This window comes from Protopterus annectens, chromosome 7.part0 (genome assembly GCF_019279795.1).
Source record: "Protopterus annectens isolate FY-2018-M chromosome 7.part0, PAN1.0, whole genome shotgun sequence".
Lineage (NCBI taxonomy): Eukaryota > Metazoa > Chordata > Ceratodontiformes > Protopteridae > Protopterus > Protopterus annectens.
This window is the reverse complement of record NC_056739.1, coordinates 453,937,228-453,960,399: the sequence shown is the minus strand read 5'-3', so window position 1 is coordinate 453,960,399 and position 23,172 is coordinate 453,937,228. Positions and strand designations below refer to the sequence as shown.

The following is a 23,172-nucleotide window of genomic DNA, read 5'->3' as shown; positions in this document are numbered from 1 at the left end:
CAAAAATCCTGATGTCCTTCAAGGATGCACCTGCAGAACTGACATATGGGTTGTCCTGCCTCAGGCAGCCCTTCGGTCGGCCGGATTCCAAAGTCTGGGTCCGGCGTCGGCTGATGTCGCCCTTTCCCCGACGTCAGAGTGCCTGGGGTATAAAAGCGTCAGCCGACGCCATCTTCTTCAGTCTTTCTTGCCGCGCGGTGCCCGAAGCAGAAGCGGTTCGCAAGTGCCGGTCGACCAGCTCCTGTGTTTTCAGCTACCGAAGTCTTCAAAAAAGCTAAGTACCCCGTTGGGGGACCTTTTCTTGCCTCAGCCGATGTCAGATAAAACTGTAAAAGTTAATAATTGTTTAACTTGTGAGAAACAAATACCTCATAAGGATTTCCACTCTTACTGCTTACCCTGCCTAGGCCCAGAACACAACGTCTCGGCCTGTACAGCTTGTGCTTCTTTCAATAAACGCACTCTTAGGCGTCGGGCAGAGTTTGCACAGGATTATTTTGGGGAAGATTTCTGTTATATCATGCCGTCGGAGCTTCTGACAGTGCATTTACCTAAAAAAACGGAAGGATAAGGACCGACACCCGTGGTCCGCGGTCTCGGCCGACACTACGCTTAGGCCTACCGCGAGTCTCTCGGTCTCTTCTGAGCCGGTTTCACAACCACTACAGACCGACGACACCGCCCCACCGGTTACTCCGGTACCGGAGGCCAGCTCGGTGCCGGTTTCTGTTCTCCCCTCTGAGACCGAAGCCCAGGATATTTCTAACACCATTTCAGTGGATAAGACTACTCCAGCACGTGGGACTGCCAGGCCTCCAGTGTCTATGTCCATTAAGGCCTACACACGTGCTAAGGCTGCCAAACAGGCTAAGTCTCTCCCTCCAAGATCTGTTTCTCTGGGATCCACTTCTGGTTCTCAAATTTTAAGTTTAGCTGAGGACCTTATTTCTTTAATCAGGGGTTCTCAGCCACATCCAGATAGAGGCTCTCATCCGCCTTCTGTCGAGGCCTAGGGTTGAGCAGGTATATCCCCAGTCCTCCGATGAGGCCTCAGGTGGTTCTGCACATTCAGACTACCAGGAGGAGGCCTTCCCGGCCTACGAGGATTCTGATGCGGAGGAATCCATTCCCTCTGCTTCTCCTCCTGAGGAGTTTTCCTTTGGGGAAACGCTTCATTCCATGAGGGAACACTTCAAATGGCAAGGCCAAGAATACTCAGATTCTAGGAAAAGGTTAAGGGAATTTTTAAAGCTACCTCAGCATAGACCCTTAGCTATACCTCCAGTTTTAAATGTTTTAGATGATGTGTACTTAGAATCTAGTGTTTCCCCTGACTCCCTCCCCCCTGCTCCTGTCAAGCCAGACAGGTACTACAGGGTCCCAGACACATCAATTTCTGTACAAGGGCCATACTGCTGACCCTGAAACTATTTCTCAGGGGCCTAAAGGGGTTTCCTCCACTACTGCTAAGACTCCACTTCCTTCGGAAAGAGATTCTAGGGCTTTAGAAATGTGGGGCAAGAAAGTATATACATCTTCCACCCTTTCTATGCGAGCATTAAATTGTCAATTTCATATGATTCAGTATCAGGAATACATGTTGGACGACTTGCAAAAGAAATTGGCTTCCCCTGAACCATTACATAGAAAGGGGTTGCAGGAATTGGTTCATAATACTCGGCAGGTTAGCAACCTTTTCCTTCAGTGTGGATATGATGCATTGGAAGCTTCATGTAGAGCAGCAATGACAGGTGCGGTCATACGCAGACATGCTTGGTTAAAGGAACAAACATTGCCAGACCATATGAAAATTAAGCTTTTGGACGCACCACTAGAGAAACAAAACCTATTTGGTGCTACTGCACAAGAGGTTTTAAAGAAAATAGAGGAAAAGGCAAAATCAGTGCAAACAGTCAAAGATTTCCTCCAGGTACAGCCTCCAAGATTCAGCAGGAATTGGCCTTCTAAGCATTGGTCCTTTCCAGACACAGACAAATTTCAAAGAGGCAAAAACAGACGTGGCAGAGTTAGAGGGCAAACTCGAGGCTCCTACAGAGGACGTCAGTGGCAGCCTCCGAACCAGAGAGGTGGGGCAGGACCTTCCACTGCTCAGGACAATCTCAATGACTTGACTTTGACTCCGCCATCCAGGGCTCAATTAGAAGCACCTTTGGGCAGAAAATTATCTTTATTCTCACAAAATTGGCACAATATTACAAAGGACAAATGGATACTGGACACAATAGACAAAGGATACAGATTCCATTTTCATACACTACCAACAAGACATGGCATGCCAAACCTGCCACCAAATCAAAGGGCAGAGGCACTCAAACAAATAACAAACCTACTTTAAATAAGAGCAATAGAAAAGGTTCCTTCTGCAGAACAAGGCCAAGGATTTTATTCAAGATTGTTCCTTGTTCCAAGAAAAGAAAACCAATGGAGACCCATTCTGGAATTGTCCGCACTGAATACTTACCTTATTGTGCCAAAATTCAAAATGCTGACTTTACAGCAACTCCTTCCTATGCTGGGCAAGGGGTCTTGGCTGGTAACTCTGGACCTCAAGGAGGCATACCTGCATGTCCCAATCAGACAAGGTTGCAGAAGATACCTCAGATTTCTTGCAGGCTCAGAGCATTATCAATTCTCAGCATTGCCCTTTGGCTTATCCACTGCGCCCAGAGTGTTCACGAAATGCCTGGCATCAGTAATTGCACATTGCAGACTTCAGGGGGTACAAATATACCCTTACCTGGACGACTGCCTTATACAAGCGGACAGCCAACAAGCCTTGTTAAAAAACTTGGACTATGTCATTCACCTACTGCAAGCCTTGGTATACACAGTCAATATTCAGAAATCAAGTCTCGTACCATCCCAACAAATAACTTTCCTGGGAGCCACACTGGACACAAACACCCAGATGGCGTTTCTGACAGAAGAAAAACAAAAACAATTACCAGAATACTTCAGAAAATTGGCAACACACACCCAGATGACTGCAAGAAAATCCTGCAGGCCCTGGGTTTCATGGCATCTTGCATTGTTCTGATTCCACACGCAAGGCTGCATATGAGGAAACTACAATGGTATCTAAAAAGTCTATGGTCTCAACACAGCCACAGCCTGGAAGCGTTGATCCCACTCATTCCATGCCTTCAAAAGGAATTCCTGTGGTGGGCTCAAGCAAGCCAGATAAACAAAGGTCTTCCTTTCAGCAAGCCTCATACAAGTCAAACCATAACAACAGACGCCTCAGACCATGGATGGGGGGGCGCACATGGAGGGCAGATGCATTCAAGGACAATGGACACAAAAAGAAAAGCACCTGCACATCAACCAAAAAGAAATGCTGGCAGTGATACATGCAATCAAGGCCTTCGAAAAGTTCATGCATCAGGGCCATCTACTAATAAAGACAGACAATACCACAGTTATGTGGTACATAAACAAGCAAGGAGGTACCCATTCCTACCCTCTTTGCAGACTGGCAATGAATCTCTGGGATATTTCCCTACAATTGAAAATAGAGCTACAATCCCAGTTTGTACCAGGGAAGGACAATGTTCTGGCGGACAGTCTAAGCAGAAACATCATGGATCCGCACGAATGGATGTTGCATCCAGACATTTTCTTACAAATAACTCAAGCATGGGGAAGGCCGGACATAGATCTTTTTGCCTCCCACCTCAATCACCATCTGAAAAAGTTTTGCACAAGGACATACCATCCTCAAGCATGGAAGTTGGACGCTCTCTCCTTCAGTTGGAACTCCCTAACAGTATATGCCTTCCCACCTCTTCCTTTGATGACCAAGGTGTTACTGAAGATCAAGACAGAGCAACCGAAAGTCATACTGATAGCTCCAGACTGGCCAAGACAACACTGGTACCCACTGCTACGGAGCTTGACACACACCAATCCGTGGTTCCTTCCTCAATGGCCTTTCATATTCTTCCATAAAAATACATGCTTCAGCAATATCTGCCAAATATAACACTGATCCGCCTGTATTTTCTCACCCATTGCTAAGACAGTTTCTAAGAGGTATAAAGAACATCAACCCTCCAAGGAAACCACCAGTGCCTGCATGGGACCTCAACTTCATGCTGGAAAAATTAACTCTTCCTCCCTTTGAACCAGCAGCATCTTCTGAGTTGCAATTTCTGTCTTGGAAGACAGCTTTCCTTCTGGCAGTACCCTCAGCAAGAAGAGTCTCTGAGCTGCAGGCCCTTATGGCAATACAACCATTTCTCATTTTTCATCAGGACAGAGTTTCTTTGAGAACCAATCCGTCATTCCTGCCAAAGGTGGTATCCAGGGTGTCCCTGAATCAAGCTATTCACCTGCCTACCTTCTCTCCCAATCCTCAAAATAAAGGAGAGAGACTTCTGCACACCTTGGACATGCACAGACAGTTGCGCTACTGCTTGGACAGAACAAAGTCTTTCAGAAAATCTGACCAGCTTTTTGTAGCTTACGCTGCTGGAGTGCAGGGAAAAGCAATTTCCAAACAGACAATTTCTAAATGGATTGGAAATTGCATTCGATTCTGCTACTCGTTTCATGGAAAAACTGTGCCAGCTGACATCAGGCCACATTCCACCAGAGCTGCAGCCACCTCCACAGCCTTTTTAAGAGGGGTGGCAACAAAGGACATTTTAGAAGCTGCTACATGGAGCTCCGTGCATACATTTTCCAAACATTACAACCTGCCTTTATATTCCAGATCCAGAGCAGGGTTTGCTTCTGCAATCCTGCAGGGCATTTTAGCTACACCATCTTTGTCTTAGTGCCTACCACCCCCAGGTTGGCTATGGTATTCAACCCATATGTCAGGGCTGCAGTTGCATCCTTGAAGGACATAGTACAGTTTTGTACCTACCATAAATGTAGATGTCCGATAGGTATGCAACTGCAGTCAGGTTTTCCCTCCCACCTACCCCTCTGTGGTATTCTTTTGGGTTTCTACCCCTCATTTTAGCTACCTGGGGTAATCTTTTATGGTGTATTTGTTTTTATGTTGTTGTACTTGTCTGGAATTTTTTCTCTATTTACAAAATTTAGCCTTCCTTAGAGGGCACCTGGCATCTGGGGCAAGAAACACTGAAGAAGATGGCGTCGGCTGACGCTTTTATACCCCAGGCGCTCTGACGCCGGGGAAAGGGCGACATCAGCCGATGCCGGACCCAGACTTTGGAATCCGGCCGACCGAAGGGCTGCCTGAGGCAGGACAACCCATATGTCAGGACTGCAGTTGCATACCTATCGGACATCTGCATTTATGGTAGGTACAAAACTGTACTTTGCGGACCCTGAAACCATTTCTCAGGGGCCCAAGGGCATTAAGGCTTCTACTGCTAAATATCCTACCCCTTCTGATAGAGACTCCAGGGCACTGGATAGATGGGGTAAAAAGGTTTATACTTCTGCAACCTTAGCAGTCAGGGCTTTAAACTGTCAATTCCATATGCTAAAATATCAACAGTATGTCATGGGACTGCTTAAACAGAAAATTATGTTGATTTCTGACTGTGTGGAGAATACAGATTTGCAGGATTTATTGCATTCAGCTGAACAGGTTGATAAACTTACTTTGCAATGTGGTTTTGATTTCTTAGAGGCCTCTTGTAGGGCTGCTGTTACTGGGTCTGTGCTTAGAAGGCATGCTTGGCTTAAGGAGCAATCTCTGCCTGATCATGTTAAAGCAAAACTTTTGGATGCTTCTTTACAGCAGGACCACTTATTTGGCAAAAAGGCTGAAGAAGTTCTAAAAAAGATGGAAGATAAAGCTAAATCTGTGCAAACTGTGCGATTTCTTACAAGTGGAACCTCCTAGATTTAGTAGGCATTGGCCTACTAAGAACTGGCCTTTTCCATCTCCTTCCTGAGCCACTACGGCCAAACCCAGACATTCCAAAACCATTAGGTTTCAGTTCCAAGGGACCTTCAGAACTAAGCAGTGGGGTGCTTCCACTTCCAAATCTGGAAACAACAAGGCACCACCCTATGGTAAACGGTCTCAATGACTTCCCTTTGAAATTACCAAGCACTTACCTCTTAGCCGCCCCATTGGGGGGAAAACTGGTTCTTCATTCAAGAAACTGGCAACTTATAACCCAGGACAAATGAGTTTTAAATAGTGTCCCAGGGATACAGATTTAATTTCGACATGCTGTTCACTCCAAATGGGTTGCCAGACCTGCCCCCAAATCAGTGGGCAGAGGCTCAGAAACAAGTACTTTCCCTCCTAAACATGGGGGCTATTCAGCTAGTACCAGAAGAGGAAAAGGGACAAGGTTTCTATTCCAGACTTTTCCTGATACCCAGAAAAGACAAATCATGGCGTCCATTCTGGACCTGTCTAAACACCTTTCTGGACATTCCAAAATTCAAGATGCTCACCCTTCACCAGTTTCTAACTATGCTAGGCAAAGATGCCTGGTTGGCAGCTCTCGACTTAAGAGGCTTCTGCATATACCAATCGGTGAATCTTGCAGAAGATTCCTACGCTTCAAAGCAGGCTGCATGCATTATCAGATGTTCATTGTGTTTCACTGTTGCAGTCATTTAAGTTGGGTTATCCTGCTGGCAGGCTACCCGCAGTCAGCCTGAATTCCAAAGTCTAGGTCCGGCGTCGGTTGCTGTCACCTCCTCCCTGACGTCAGTGCGCCAGGGGTATAAAAGATGCAGCCAAAACCATTTTCTTCAGTCTTTCTTGCCGTGCGGTGCCCGAAGCAAAAGTAGTTCGCAAGTGCCGGTCGTCCGACTCCTGAGATTTTCGTGTTCGAATTTCAGATCCGAAGTCTTCATTAAAAGCCAAGTACCCCGTTGGGGAAACTTTTTTTCTTGCACCAGACCGATGTCAGAAAACCTTAATTGTATTTCTTGTGGGAAGCAAATACCTCATAAGGACTTTCATTCCTACTGTATTCCTTCCCTAGGCCCTGACCACGACGTTGCTAATTCTAGGATGTTCATCGTGCATACAGCTGCAGTCATAACAGATGGGGTTCTCCTGCCGTCAGGCGGGTCCTCGGTCGGCCGAATTCCAAAGTCTAGGTCCGGCGTCGGTTGTCGTCGCTTCTTCCCTGACGTCAGTGCGACAGGGGTATAAAAGAACCAGCCAATGCCATTTTCTTCAGTCTTTCTTGCCGCGCGGTGCCCGAAGCAGAAGCAGTTCGCAAGTGCCGGTCAGCCAGCTCCTGAGATTACGAAAATTTGGAAACCGAAGTCTTCTTAAAAGCTAAGTACCCTGTTGGGGAAACTTTTCTTGCCTCAGACCGATGTCAGACAAAGTTAATAATTGTATTTCTTGTGGGAAGCAAATACCGCATAAGGATTTCCATTCCCTCTGTATTCCTTGCTTAGGCCCAGACCACGACGTCTCGGTCTGTCACTTTTGTGCTACATTCAACAAACGCACTATTAAGCGTCGGGCGGAGTTCGCCCAGCATTTTTTTGGGAAAGCATTTAACTATACTATGTCGTCGGATACTCCGACTCCGGTTTTGTCTAAAAAACGCAAAGACAAGGACCGACACTCTAGGTCCGCGGCCTCTACCGACACCACGCCAAAGCCGACTACACGTGGTCCAGTTCTCAGCGAGGCGCCTAATCAGACCCTGATTACCGACGACACATCTTTGGCGGTGTCTCCTGTACCCGAGGTCGCAGGCTCCTCGGCCCACACCCCGACTGCAGATACCGAAGCCACTCTTGACGTTGATACACAGAATGTGGACAGGTCCACCTCCACTCAAGGTGTCTTCAGACCTTCCTCTTCTTTCTCCATCAAGGCTTCCACCAAGTCTAAAGCAACCATGCACCCTAAGAGACCAGCTACACAGGGCCCATCTCCAGGCCCCATGCCTAAGAAACAGATGCTTAAAATGGCTGAGGATTTAATTACTGTAATCAGAGGTTCTCAGCCACCTCCGGACAAAAGGCCCAGAGTGGAGGAAAATTCCCCCTCCTCTGATCAGGGCTCCATTATTTCAGAACACTCTGATGATCAGGAACAGTCTTACTCCCCTTTTGAAGACTCTGATGCAGAGGAGTCTATTCCTTCTGTATCCCCCCTTGAGGATTACTCATTTGGGGAAACTTTGCATACCTTAAGGGAACACTTCCACTGGGAAGGCCAGGATTATTCAGATTCCAAGAAAAGGCTCAGGGAATTTCTTTTGTTACCCCAGCACAGGCCTCTGGCTATACCTCCTGTCTTGGACATCCTAGATGATGTTTACTCGGAGGCCTGCCTTAACCCGGACTCTCTACCTCCAGCTCCAGTTAAGCCTGACAGGTACTACAGGGTTCCTGACTCTCACCAATTTCTATACAAAAGGCATGCTGCTGACCTAGAAACCATCTCACAGGGGCCCAAGGGAGTTAAGGCCTCCATTGCCAAAAATCCATTCCCTTCCGAGAGAGATTCCAAATCCTTAGAAAGGTGGGGAGAAAAGGTATATACCTCGGCTACCTTATCCATGAGGGCCTTAAACTGTCAGTTTCATATGCTAAAATACCAACAGTTTCTGTTATCTCAATTGAAAAGTAAAATGTCACAACCTGAACAACCAGACTTGAAGGAGTTGCAGGATTTGATGCATAGTGCAGAACAAGTGGGTAAACATACCTTACAATGTGGTTTTGATGCTCTAGAGGCCTCATGTAGAGCTGCTGTTACAGGCTCAGTCATACGTAGGCATGCCTGGCTCAAGGAACAAGCCTTGCCTGATCATGTCAAAGCTAAATTACTAGACGCCCCTCTTCAAAAGGATGTACTATTTGGGGCAAATGCTGAGGAAGTATTACGGAAAATGGAGGAAAAGACTAAATCAATGCAAACTGTGAAAGAATTTCTGCAGGTTCAACCCCCACGTTTTAGTAGAAATTGGCCTTCCAAAAAACTGGTCCTTTCCTGCCACAGACAAACCCCAAAGAGGCAGATACAGGCGCCCGAGGGGCAGAGGACAATCACAAGGATCGTACAGAGGCAGACAGTGGCAAGCTCCTACACAAAGAGGTGGTGAGGACAACTCGCAATCTTTCAGAAAGCAAACCCAATGACTTTCCTCTTTGCATGCCAACCAGGTCTCAAATGGCAGCCCCCTTGAGAGGAAAGCTGGCACTATTTCCAAAAAATTGGCATGTCACAAAGGACAAATGGATCCTGGACATTATAAACAGAGGCTACAAATTCCATTTCCATACCCTTCCAAAAATGAGAGGCATGCCAAACCGGCCACACAATCAAAGGGCAGAGACACAAAAGCAAATTTCAGATCTTATAAACATGAAAGCTATTCAAGAGGTACCTACACACGAACAAGGTCAAGGTTTTTATTCCAGGCTATTTCTGCTGCCAAGGAAGGGAAAAGATTGGAGACCTATTTTGGATCTTTCCATCCTAAACACATTCCTGCTCGTACCAAAATTCAAGATGCTCACTCTACAGCAACTTCTTCCCATGCTGGGCAAGGAGTCTTGGCTGGTAACATTGGACCTCAAGGAGGCATACCTGCATGTCCCAGTCAGACAAAATTGCAGAAGATACCTCAGATTTCTTCCAGGTTCAACCCATTATCAATTCTCTGCATTGCCCTTTGGCTTATCTACTGCGCCCAGAGTATTCACGAAATGCCTGGCATCAGTAATTGCCTACTGCAGACTTCATGGGATACAAATATACCCTTATTTGCTCGACTGCCTGATCCAAGCGGACAGCAAGCACATTCTTCTGAAACATCTGGCTTATGTAATAATGTTATTAAACTCTCTGGGATACACAGTCAACAAAGAGAAATCAAGGCTAATACCCTCTCGGAAGATAATTTTCCTGGGTGCCAATTTGGACACAAACACCCAGATGGCCTACCTCACGCCAGAGAAGCAGGGGCAACTAATTCAATATTTCAGAACACTGGCAAATTGCACCAGGCTGACTGCAAGGAAAATCCTGCAGGCTCTGGGATTCATGGCATCTTGCATCTTACTAAACCCATGTGCAAAGCTGCATATGAGAAAACTACAATGGTACCTAAAAAACATATGGTCTCAACACAGCCACAGTTTGGAAACAATAATACCACTAATTGCATGTCTGCAAAAGGAATTTCTGTGGTGGGCTCAAGCATGTCAAACAAACACAGGTCTTCCATTCAGCAAGCCTCAAGCAAATCAAGTCATCACAACAGATGCCTCGGACTACGCCTGGGGCACATGACAAACGGTGCATTCAGGGCAAATGGTCCCAAAAGAAAAGCACCTTCACATCAATCAAAAAGAAATGCTAGCAGTAATAAATGCTATTATAGCTTTCAAGGACCTTCTACAACCAGGTCAACTATTGATAAGAACGGACAACACCACAGTTATGTGGTACATAAACAAGCAGGGAGGAACACATTCTTACCCGCTATGCAGACTGGCCATGTCACTTTGGAACATGGCCATGGACTTACAAATGGAACTACAAGCACAGTACTTGCCAGGCAAGGAAAACACACTGACAGACAACCTAAGCAGGAATATGACAGATCCACACGAATGTAAGTTGCATCCAAAAGTTTTTACAGAAATAATCCAAGAATGGGGAAGGCCAGACATAGATCTCTTTGCCTCCCACAAAAATCATCAATTGACAAAATTCTGCTCAAGGATCTTCCATCCAAAGGCCTGGAGAGTGGACGCTCTCTCTTTCAGTTGGACATCAATGACAGTTTATGCCTTCCCGCCTCTTCCTCTGCTTCCCAAAATCCTATTGAAGACCAGAGCTGACAGACCAAAGATGATCCTAATTGCTCCGGACTGGCCAAGGCAACACTGGTACCCAATCCTGAGGAGCCTGACGCATTCCCCACCATGGACCCTGCCTCTAATGCCTCTTCTTCTGACTCGGCACAGCTTCAAAACTCTTCACAGCTAAAAACACTCAATCTAGCCGCATGGAAGATTCCTTAGCATCACAGCAGGACCTACTCACCAAGGAGGTGCAGGATGTCATTTTGGAGGCCAGAAGGCCATCAACTAGAAAATCCACAAAAATAAAAAGTCGAAAGGAGAGTGAAAACTGACTGCTCCAAAGTTTATTCACACAATAGCAGATGAACGCTTTTAATAACTCATGCGTTTTCGTCCTACAATGGACTTCATCAGATACAACCTCCATATTTGCAACAGCCTTTTATACACGTAGTTAATTGTACCCTAACCAATCATTTCATACATTTAATTTAAATGTACAAATGAGCTTATACATTTCTTCAAAGTTAAAATCATACATAAATTAATAAAACTTTATTACAAATGTTAAAAACAATTTAAAAATAATTTTTTATTTTAAATTCATTCAAAAAAATACATTATTGTGGTTTATGTTGATTTAAAATTGTCCCTTAAAAATATGTATATATTTAAAATATATTAAGTCTTGGAATTTTCCTTTCTTTGATGTTTGTAAAGAGAGAGTGCCATCTACTGGCCTTTTTGTATAACTACTATAATAAAATTAAATTTTGGTTGCTTTTAGTTTTAATAGTGATAGGATAGAAATATATTCATTTAGGCCTGGGGTTTTATTGGCTTCTAAGGCTAATTGCCACCATAATTCCTTGTAGCCAATATTACCTCCCAAGGGCCACCTCTAATGTCCATTTTAACCTGGTCCAACACAAAAAATCTAAATACATATTCTTCACATACCTGTGTATGCCTGTAAAGTGCATTAGTTTCTTTACATTTTTTAATATCATACATATGTTCGTATATCCTCTTTAAGGATCTTTCTGTTTTACCAACATAGTATGATAAGCATCTTATGCATATGGCCATCAACTAGAAAAGCTTACTCCGCAAAATGGAAACGTTTTTGTGTCTGGAATGAGGAAAAAGGGCCAGAACCCTGGAAAACTGAATTTACCTCAAATACTACAATATTTGGCTGAACTGCTAAGCAGTGGACTTTCGTTCTCCTCCATCAAAATCCATGCCTCAGCCATTTCTGCAGAATACAACACTGATCCACCTTTATTCTCTCACCCTTAGGGGCTAAGAATTTAAGACCTCCAAGGAAACAACCAATACCTGCTTGGAATCTTAATTTCATTCTGGAAAAACTGACCTTGCCTCCTTTTGAGCTAGCTGCCTCATCAGATTTGCAATATTTGTCCAGGAAAACAGCTTTCCTTCTGGCTATCACTTCAGCTCCTAGAGTTTCAGAACTACAGGCTCTCATGGCTGTCCAGCCTTTTATCATCTTCCATCAGGACAGAGTTTCCTTACGAACCAACCCGTCCTTTATGCCTAAAGTGGTATCCAGGGTAGCTTTAAATCAGGCCATACATTTACCTACTTTTTATCCTAATCCTCAAAACAAAGGGGAGAGATTACTACATACCTTGGACATCCACAGGCAACTGCGTTATTTGGACAGAACAAAGCCTTTCAGAAAATCAGAACAGCTCTTTGTGGCCTATGTGGTAGGAGTTCTAGGAAAGCCAATTTCCAAACAGACAATCTCAAAATGGATAGCCCACTGCATACACTTTTGCTATTCTTTTCATGGCAAAACTGTACCTACAGGCATTAGAACCCATTCCACCAGGGCCACAGCCACCTCTGCAGCCTTCCTCAGAGGAGTACCTGCCAAGGATATTTTGGAAGCAGCCACTTGGAGTTCTGTGCATACCTTCTCTAAGCACTACCACCTACCATTATACTCCAAATCTAGAGCAGGCTTTGCCACTGCAGTCTTGCAGGGCATTCTGGCTCCTCCTAGTTCCACCTAGTGCCTACCACCCGTTTCTTAGCTTTGGGATTCTACCCATCTGTTATGACTGCAGCTGTATGCACGATGAACATAGTACAGTTTTGTACCTACCATAAATGTAGATGTTCGAGTGCTAATACAGCTGCAGTCCAGGTTTCCCTCCCTCCTTCCCCTCTAGGGGTATTCTTTTATAGTGTAGCTACCACAGCAGCCACTGCCAAAAACATTCAGGACCAGCCAATACCATAGAAAATGCTGTTTATTTTCCACACAAATACCGACTAAGCGCTTTCACCTTACAAGGCATCATCAGAGTCTCTGATGATGCCTTGTAAGGTGAAAGCGCTTAGTCGGTATTTGTGTGGAAAATAAACAGCATTTTCTATGGTATTGGCTGGTCCTGAATGTTTTTGGCAGTGGCTGCTGTGGTAGCTGTCTTTATTATTTACTTGGAGCGTTGCCCTGTATTGGGGTTGCATCTATTTGTTTTTATTCTTTTATGGTGTATTTGCTTGCAACTACTGTTTTTTGATTATATTGTATTGCATTATTACATTATTTTATGTATTGCCTTCCTTCTGGGGGCACCTGACATCTGGGGCAAGAAAAACTGAAGAAAATGGCGTCGGCTGGTTCTTTTATACCCCTGTCGCACTGACGTCAGGGAAGAAGCGACGACAACCGACGCCAGACCTAGACTTTGGAATTCGGCCGACCGAGGACCCGCCTGACGGCAGGAGAACCCCATCTGTTATGACTGCAGCTGTATTAGCACTCGAACATCTACATTTATGGTAGGTACAAAACTGTACTTTCTGTGCTAGATTTAACCAACACACTATTAAGCATCGGTACAATTTTCCATTTCTTTATTTTGGCAGAAGATATAATTACACAATGTCGTTGGATAGCCATCCGACTACCACAGGTCACAAGAAATGCAAGGAAAAAGAAAAAGACAAACATCCGAGGTCCAAAACTGACGAGGCTTCTTCTAAGCCAGTCGCCGGTTCTCAATGAGGTGCTTTCGCAGCCCCTGACGCCTGCTACTTTAGAGCCACAGGCCGCTACCGACTCCCACGTGGCGCTGTCTAGGCTGCTGGAAACTCAAGGTATTGGAACCTCGGAAACTATTCTCTCAGATGGGTCCAGAGCCACTGAGCAGGCATCGGCTTCTAAGGATGTTTTCAGGCCAACACAATTATATGTAAAAATGACTTCAGCTTCAAAGGCAAAGACTAAAGCACCTTTAAAGACAAAGAAACAAGTACAGCAGCCCCATGGACAGGCCTCCATGCCTAAAAAACAGATGCTCATAATGGCCAAAGACCTAATTACTTTGATCCGGGGTTCCCCTCTCCCTCCTGATAAGAGGCCTATGCAAGAGACAGAATATGAATCTTCAGATCAGGTTTCTATTTCATCTGATTCCTCTTCTGATCAGGAATACTGTCTTCCTCCTTATGAGGATTCTGATGCTGAAGAATCTATCTCTTCAGCCTCTCCTCCTAAGAATTATTCTTTTGGGGAAACTGCATACCATGAGGGAGCATTTTCACTGGGAGAGCCAAGATTAATCAGAAAAGGCTCAGACTTCCTTTTAGTGCCTCAGCACAGGCCCCTTGCTATTCCTCCTGTTAGACATTGTAGATGTTTTTTCAGAGTCCAGTCTGACTCCTGACTCCTTGCCTCCAACTCCTGTTAACCAAGACAGATACTACAGGGTTCCTGATTCACATAAATGTTTTTTTAAAAACCCTGCTGCTGACCCAGAAACTATCTCTCAGGGTCCCAAAGGGGTCAAGGCTTCCACTGCAAAAAACTCTACCTCCTCTGACAGGGATTCTAGGACACTGGACAGATGGCGAAAAAAGATTTACACTTCTGCTACCTTGGCTATAAGGGCTTTAAATTGTCAGTTTCATATGGTTAAATATCAGCAGTATATTATGTCACTGCTTAAACAGAAAATGTTGATAAATTCTGAATGTGCAGAAAACAAAAAAATGCAGGATTTATTGCATGCAGCTGAAGAAGTTGGAAAGCATACTTTGCAATGTGGTTTTGATTCTCTGGAGGCCTCCTGCAGGGCCGCTGTTACGGGTTCTGTCATCAGGAGGCATGCTTGGTTAAAGGAACAGAATGTGCCTGATCATGTTAAAGCAAAATTATTAGATGCTCCATTACAGCATGATACCTTGTTTGGTGTTAAAGCAGAGGAGGTGTTGAAGAAAATGGAGGACAAAGCAAAATCTATGCAAACAGTCAATGATTTCTTACAGGTACAGCCTCCAAGATTTAGCAGACACTAGCCTACAAAAGAATTGGTCCTTTCCAGTGTCAGACAGGCCCCAAAGGGACAGATACAGACGCCCTAGATGCAGATCCCAGCCCCAAGACACTTACAGGTCTAAACAATGGGGTCCTTCTACCTCCAGAAGAGGAGAAGGCAAATCACAGCCTTACAGGAAACAGTCCCAATGACTTCCCCCTGCCTGCGCCAAGCACTTGTCTCCTGGCAGCACCTTTAGGGGGAAAACTAGCACTTTTTCATCAAAATTGGCACATAGTAACACAGGAAAAATGGGTCTTGAACATAGTGTCACAAGGCTACAAGTTTCGCTTTCATACCCTGCCAAGGGCACACGGTGTGCAAGACCTGCCAAAAAATCAATGGGCAGAGGCACAAAAGCAAATTTCATCCCTCATGGACATGAGGGCCATTCAGCAAGTACCAGAGCAAGAGCAGGGACAAGGATTTTATTCAAGACTGTTCTTGGTGCCCAGAAAGGACAAAGCCTGGAGACCAATACTGGACCTATCTATTCTAAACACGTCTGGATATTCCAAAATTCAAAATGTTGACTCTGCAGCAGCTTCTGCCCATGCTGGGCAAGAAGATTTGGCTTGTGAATTTAGACCTAAAATAGGCATTCCTGCATGTCCCAATCAGACAGTCATGCAAAAGATACCGCAGATTCATAGCGGGCTCAATGCACTACCAATTCTCTGCACTGCCCTTTGGCTTATCTACTGCGCCCAGGGTCTTCACAAAATGCCTGGCTTCAGTAATTGCATTTTGCAGACAAAGAGGAATACAAATATTTCCTTACATGGACGACTGCCTCATTTAAGCAGAGAACAGGGACATTCTACTACAGCATCTGGCGTTTGTAAAAAGATTACTAGCATGCCTAGGGTACACGGTAAACGAAAATAAATCAAAACTTGTACACTCTCAAGAGATAATATTCCTGGGTGCAAGCTTAAATACAACTGCCCAGATGGCTTATCTCATGCCAGACAAAGGCAACTGACTACTTATTTCAAACTGTTGGCAACAAAGGCCCAGTTATCTGCAAGAAAAATTCTGCAGGCTTTGAGCTTCATGGCATCCTGCATTCTGCTAATTCCATATGCAAGATTGCATATGAGGAAACTTCATTGGTATCTAAAAAGTGTTTGGACTCAACATTGTCACAGCATGGAAACAATAATTACCCTCATTCCCTGTCTACAACAGGAGTTTCGATGGTGGGCAAAGGCCTGTCACCACAACAAGGGACAGCCATTCACTTTACCCACAGCCAGGCAAACATTAACAACAGATGCATCAGATTATGCCTGGGGAGCCCACATGGCAGGAAGATGTATTCAGGGCACATGGTCTGCAAGCCAAATGCATCTACATATCAATCAAAAAGAGATGCTAGCTGTTCAGAATGCCCTGACAGCCTTCAAGGACCAACTTCATCCGAGACAACTACTGATAAAAACGGACAATACCACAGTCATGTGGTACATAAACAAGCAGGGAGGCACTCATTCCTATCCCTATGCAGACTAGCCAAGACTTTGTGGGACACAGCATTGACTTACCAAGTACATCTGCAGGCACAATTCCTGCCAGGAAAGATAAATACTCTGGCAGACGAACTAAGCAGAAACCTCTTGGATTCCCACGAGTGGAAATTGGATCCACAAATATTCAGCGTAATAACAAGGAAATGGGGATGCCCGGACATATATCTATTTGCCTCCCCTGACAACTGACAACTACAGAGAATCTGCACAAGGACTTAGCACAAGCAAGCATGGAAAGTGGATGCTCTTAATGGTATATGCCTTTCCTCCGCTGCCCCTCCCCCCCCAAGGTACTCCTAAGGGTCAGATAAGAGAAGCCAAAAATGATACTGATTGCCCCAGACTGGCCCCGCCAGCACTGGTACCCAATCCTAAGGAGCCTGTCTCAATGCCCAGCCTGGACATTACCTCAGATTCCTCACTTACTGTCCCAACAAAACAGTCAGATCCTGCACAGCCAACTCAAGACCCTAAATCTGGCAGCATGGCGGATAATTTACTCATTCAAAACACCCCTCTTTCTAAAGTGGTGATGGATGTTATTTTGGAGGCCAGGAGGCCTAGTACCAGAAAATCTTATGCTGAAAAATGGAAGAGATTTTGTGCTTGGAACCAGACACAAGGAATTGACATGATTGTACCAAATATTCCTCGGATTTTGTAATACTTAAATGACATTTCGGCTCATTACAATACAGAGCCGCCTGCTTTTTCTCATCCTTTACTAAGGCAGTATCTCAGAGGAGCCAAAAACTTAAGGCCTCCAAGGAGATCACAAATACCTGCATGGGACCTCAATTATGTCTTGGAAAAACTCACCCTGCCTCCTTTTGAACCAGCTGTTACAGCTGATATAAAATTTTTATTTTAGAAAACAGCTCTGCTCCTAGCAATAACTTCTGCAAGACGAGTCTCAGAGCTACAGGCTCTCATGGCTGTGGAACCTTTTTATCATTTTCCATCCAGATAGGGTTTCTCTGAGGACAAACCTGACATTTATGCCTAAGGTAGTGTCCAGTGTGGCCCTTAACCAAACTATTCACTTACCTACCTTTTTATCCAAACCCACAGAATAAGGGTGAGAGACATCTGCATTCTTTGGACATACACAGCTGCGCTTCTACCTGGACAGAACCAAAGCTTTCAGAAAGACAGAGCAATTACTAGTGGCATATGCTGCAGGATTACAAGGAAAGGCTATATCAAAGCAGACTATTTCAAAGTGGATAGGCCACTGCATTCGTTTCTGCTATTCACAACATGGCAAATCAGTGCCTAAGGCCATTAGGCCACATTCAACCAGAGCAGCAGTCACTTCAGCAGCCTTCCTCAGAGGAGTACCAACCAAAGACATTTTAGAGGTTGCAACCTGGAGCTCAATGCACACTTTTACAAAGCGCTATCACTTACCTCTCTACTCTAAATCCAGGGCAGGCTTTGCCACTGCAGTTTTGCAGGGCCTCATAGCCGCTCCTAATCCTATTTAGCTCCAGCCTCCCAACCTTAGCTTTGGGATTCAACCCAATTGTAATGACTGCAACAGTGAAACACAATGAACACAGTACAGTTGTGTACCTACCATAAATGTAGATGTTCGAGTGTATTCAGTGTTGCAGTCCAAGTTACCCACCCACCACCCCCCTTATCTTTGCTGGAACTTATCTGTACTTCTCTATTCTATACAACCTATGTGGTGTATTTACTGGTAGAGGAAAGAATAATTTACTTTGCATATGTAAGCTTTATTGACACATTTTTAGCCTACCCTTTTGGGGGCACCTGACATCTGGGGCAAGAAAAACTGAAGAAAATGGCATTGGCTGCATCTTTTATACCCCTGGCGCACTGACGTCAGGGAGGAGGCGACACCAACCAACGCCGGACCTAGATTTTGGAATTCAGGCCGGCTGCGGGTAGCCTGCCAGCAGGATAACCCAATTGTAATGACTGCAACAGGGAATACACTCTAACATCTACATTTATGGTAGGTACACAACTGTACTTTCTCTGCACTGCCCTTTTGGCTTGTTTGCTGTGCCCAGGGTATTCGTAGAGTGCCTGGCTCCAGTAATTGCATTTTGCAGGCAAAGAAATATTCAAATATATCCATACCTGGACGATTGTCTAATTCAGGCAGAAAATCAGGCCATTCTTCTAAAACATTTGACGTTTGTAAAAAGACTTCTAACCGGTCTAGGGTACACCATAAACGAAAAGAAATCTCAACTGGTACCCTCACAAAATTACATTCCTGGGTGCAAGCTTGAGTACAACTGCCCAGATGGCTTTCCTTACGCCAGAAAAGCAAATTCATTTGACGACTTGCTTCAAACAGGTGGCCACAAAAACCCTGCTGTCTGCAAGGCAAATACTGCAAGCCTTGGGGTTCATGGCCTCATGCATTCTTCTAATTCCTTATGCAAGACTGTATATGAGGAAACTTCAGTGATACTTGGTCAACATTGTCACAGCCTGGAAACAATGATTCCTATCTACCTTGCCTGCGCCTTGAGTTCCTATGGTGGGCAGAGGCCTGCCACCAAAACAAGGGACTGCCATTCATACCACACCCTGCTGCCCAAACCCTAACTACAGACGCATCAGACTATGCATGGGGGGGCTCATCTGGCAGGGAAGTGCATTCAGGGCAGATGAAGCCCAAATCAAACGCACCTTCATATCAATCAAAAAGAAATGCTAGCTGTACAGAATGCACTGACGGCCTTTAACAACTACCTTCATCCAGGACAATTACTGATAAAGATGGACAACACCATGGTTATGTGGTACATAAGCAGGGGGGTACACACTCCTACCCCCTCTGCAGACCATGGTATTGTGGAACACTGCCTTGAGCTACCAAGTACAACTACAAGCTCAATTCCTGCCAGGAAAGCAGAATGTTCTGGCAGACTAAGCAGAAATCTCATGGACCCTCACGAATGGAAACTGGAGCCACGGATTTTCAACATGTTGACACGCAAATGGGGGGGGAGCCCAGACATAGATCTTTTTGTCTCATCCCAGAACTACCAGATGGACAAATTTTGCACACAATTTCATCACAAAAAAGCCTGGAAAGTGGATGCTCTGTCCTTCAGCTGGAAAAAACCTATTAGTCTATGCCTTTCCCCCTCTGCCTTTGCTCTCCAAAGTTCTACTAAAAGTCAAACAGGACATATCAAAAATGATTTTGATTGCTCCAGACCGGCCTTGACAACACTGGTACCCACCCCTGTGCAGTGCATCACACATTTCTCCATGGCACCTGCCTCAGACACCTTCCTTTACTGTCTCAGCAGGAGAACCAAATTCTGCACCCTCCGCTCCAAACATTGAATCTTGCAGCTTGGCTAATCATTTAAATTTCCCCTTAGCATCCCTCAGCAAACTGGTGTTGGATGTCATTTTGGAGGTGAGAAGACTTAGTACTAGAAAATCTTATGCTGACAAATGGAAAAGATTCTCTGCCTGGAATCTATCTCAAGGGATGAGCACAGCGGTGCCCAATTTACCTCAGATTTTGCAATACTTAACTGAGATGCTTCACAAGGGCCTGTCTTTTTCCTCCATTAAAATCCATGCCTCAGCCATTTCAGCTCATTACAACACAGAACCCCCCCTTCTCTCATCCTCTGCTAAAGCAGTATCTCAGAGCGGCCAAAAACTTGAGACCACCCAGGAGAGCTCCAGCCCCTGCCTGGGACCTTAACTTTGTATTGGAGAAACTCACTCTACCTCCTTTCGAGCCAGCTGCTACTGCAGACTTAAAATTTCTTTCCTGGAAAACAGCTTTCCTTTTAGCAATCACTTCAGCTAGAAGGATATCTGAATTACAGGCCCTTACAGCAGTGGAGGCTTTCATCATCTTTCATGCGGACAGGCTGTCACTCGGGACCAATCCATCCTTCATGCCTAAGGTGGTATCCAGTGTGGCTCTTAATCGGTCCATTCATTTGCCAACTTTCTTTCCCAATCCACAGAACAAGAGGGAGCGGATTCTGCATTCATTGGATGTACACAGACAACTTAGATTCTACTTGAACAGGACTAAATCTCGATAAAAATCTGTCCAACTGCTGGTAGCATTTGCTGCAGGGGCAGAAGGGAAGGCCATTTCAAAACAAACAATTTCTAAATGGATAAGCCATTGTATTCATTTCTGCTATAAGCACCATGGAAAACCTATCCCCCAGCGGATCAGATCTCATTCCACCAGGGCTGCATCTACTTCTACAGCCTTTCTCAGAGGTGTTCCTACCAGGGATATTCTAGAAGCTACTACCTGGAGTTCAGTTCATACTTTCACCAAGCATTATCACTTACCAATTTTCTCTAAGTCCAGAGCTGGCTTTGCCACTGCTGTTTGGCAGGGCCTTATAGCTGGTCCTAATGCTGTATAAATCCATCCTCCCAACCATAGCTTTGGGAATCTACGCAAATGTAATGACTGCAATAATGAAACATGAAGAACATAGTACAGTTGTGTGCACTTAACATAAATGTAGATGTTCAAGTGTATTCACTGTTGCAGTCCTGGTTACCCTCCCTCCAGCCCCCTGTTTTTCTCTTACTATACCTCTACTTTCTTTTACTATGCTTAAAAGCCTTTTTGGTGTATTTGTTTTTGTTTGGAGGTATATTTTTGTGTTTTTAATTACTTATATATTTTGCTCCCCATTTGGGGGGCACCTGATATCTGGGGCAAAAAAAACTGATGTAATGGCGTCGGCTGCATGTTTTATACCCCTGACGACCTGACGTCATGGAAGAAGGGACAGCAACCAATGCAGGACCCAAGACTTTGTTAATCAGGCCGACTGAGGGCAACCTGCCCGCAGATTACCCAAATGTAATGACTGCAACAGTGAATACACACCAACATCTACATTTATGGTAAGTGTACACAACTGTACTTTGTTAGCAGTTATTATCCACCTAGAATCATCTGGATGCTTTACCTTCTCTTAACAGGCTGAAGTTCATTGGTTCATAGTTTAGTACTAAGCGAACTGCCCTTGCGAGCCATTTTAAGCCTAGCCAATTATCCCTTGTGAGACTCAAACCCTGCACCTTGTGTTTGTAAGGCAAACACCTTGGCCATTAAGCCACCCTCCCAACCCTAGTCTTATAGAATTCATTAACTCTCCAGTTACTGAATTGGAATATTTCTTTAGAAGGTCTTTAAAGGCATTTACTTATGCAGGCTTCCGAAAATATTCAGTCCTAAGTTGCCAGTTCCTGCGTATGTGTTTTTTTTTTTGCTTTCCCTCAGGACCCTATGTAATGGTTCATCAAGCTGCACCTATCTGGGCTATTCATTCTGGAGGGTATGGGAGGCGTGCATTCCCAGGCTAGGCAAGAATTTAGATTGGTGTTCCATTTCCTGGTGAGAACCTGATGGTAGGGAGTAGCGGGATATATATTTTTTAATACCTTATTCCAGGCCTTCAAGCCTCTCATTTGATCCTTATCACCTCATTCATTCCTCCTTTGAGGTGAGAGCAGTCTTTTTTTTGCTGTAAACATGGCTAGCTCCATGGCCCATTCATTCCCTGGTCATAATAGCTTAGTTTCATGGCCTATTCATTTTGTGGTCCAGTCACTCCCTGGTCATAGTAAGTTTAGCCTCATGGCACATTCATTCTCTGTTCATAGTAAGAGCCCAGCAGTGGCAGAAGTCAGCAGACCAACATTCATGTGAGAGGATTCCCTTACCTAAGCCCCACCACACCAACTGCTTTCATAGAGAAGTATGGTGTGTAGGCTTTCACCAGTGTGAAATGTCATTGCCTGACAGTAGACTTGAGCCAGCAGACCCAACTGCTGATACTACATTACCCAAAACTCCTTTTGAGGTCAGTGGTGCACTGAGCTATATTGCTTCTCCCTTCTGGGGTGGCAAGCTGGCATCAGCAGCTCAATTCCACCCTCCCCTGCCTGGTCCCTTCTAGTGCCAGAACCTCTAATTGTACCCAAGTTTACCAGAGCATAATCAGAGCTTTACTGTTTATACCACATAGTCATGTTTTTGTCTAGAGAATTACTATATTATTCTTGAGTTGTATTCTTATGTTTTATTTTAAGACTGTAAAGTGCTTACATTTTAAATACTTTAATTTAAATATCAGAACTGTTTTGCTGGACGACGACAGACTGTGGCATAAACTCATTTTGCCAGCATCAAGCAACACTGCACATTACTACTTTGTTGTATGTTAAGTGTTCTGAAGTTCTGATTCCAATGATGTAATTTAATTTACGTGCAAGTTTATAGTATATTTAACTCTTTAATTATAAATGCCAACTGTTTAGGAAGTAGAACACTGAAAACGAACTTCAACTTTGCATCCTTCACAGAATAGGCATGTGTCTGTATCTTTGAGCATTGTTATTGTTTTGTTAATATTATTATTACTACTATTGTTATTTATTTGTCATTAGGAGAGAGCAACAAGATCATTAATGGCTACCATAAGTTATTGAATGTGGCATCCCACTTAAGGTGACCTTTACATTATCTTATAGGA

At 44.6% G+C, this 23,172-nt stretch overlaps 1 protein-coding gene across 1 annotated transcript in view; it reads left to right on the top strand.

Moving 5' to 3' along the window:
- Positions 1-23,172, top strand: part of GPS2 (G protein pathway suppressor 2) — a 1,799,357-nt gene that overhangs the window by 1,426,372 nt on the left and 349,813 nt on the right. The window lies entirely within an intron of this gene.